This window comes from Sander vitreus, chromosome 18 (genome assembly GCF_031162955.1).
Source record: "Sander vitreus isolate 19-12246 chromosome 18, sanVit1, whole genome shotgun sequence".
NCBI classification, from domain to species: Eukaryota; Metazoa; Chordata; class Actinopteri; order Perciformes; family Percidae; genus Sander; species Sander vitreus.
In genome coordinates, this window is record NC_135872.1 from 24,955,180 (window position 1) to 24,955,591 (window position 412).

Genomic DNA, 412 nt, shown 5'->3' on the forward strand with positions numbered 1-412 from the left:
GCCTGGATAGCTCAGTCGGTAGAGCATCAGACTTTTAATCTGAGGGTCCAGGGTTCAAGTCCCTGTTCAGGCGACAGATTTGTTGTGTGATGTGTCTGTTGAGCTACTTATGATCATGCATGTTTACAGGAGGGGGATGTTATGCTAATGGCTATGATGAGTTGTGCGTTTGAGCAAGCCTTACACTTTCAGGCTTTGTAGTAGCATTTGTGTTACATGTACAACTCTTTTAAAAAGATATGTTGCCCATTTTCAACCAGGTTTGTATCATAACAATGTGGGTGGTATGTCTAAATGAACAATGGTCAATCTACCTCCATTTTGCCAGCACCCAAATCTCTGTGCTGATGTCCCTGCTTGGATGGCAAGACAGCTGGCGCGAGGGCTTTTGCTCAAACTACGGATTGTACTT

General features: G+C 44.2%; 1 non-coding gene across 1 annotated transcript; it reads left to right on the top strand.

The window, feature by feature from the left end:
* On the top strand, window positions 1-73 carry trnak-uuu (transfer RNA lysine (anticodon UUU)). The gene has a single exon. It is a non-coding gene; the product is annotated as a tRNA-Lys (tRNA).
* The last annotated feature ends 339 nt before the right edge of the window (window positions 74-412 follow it).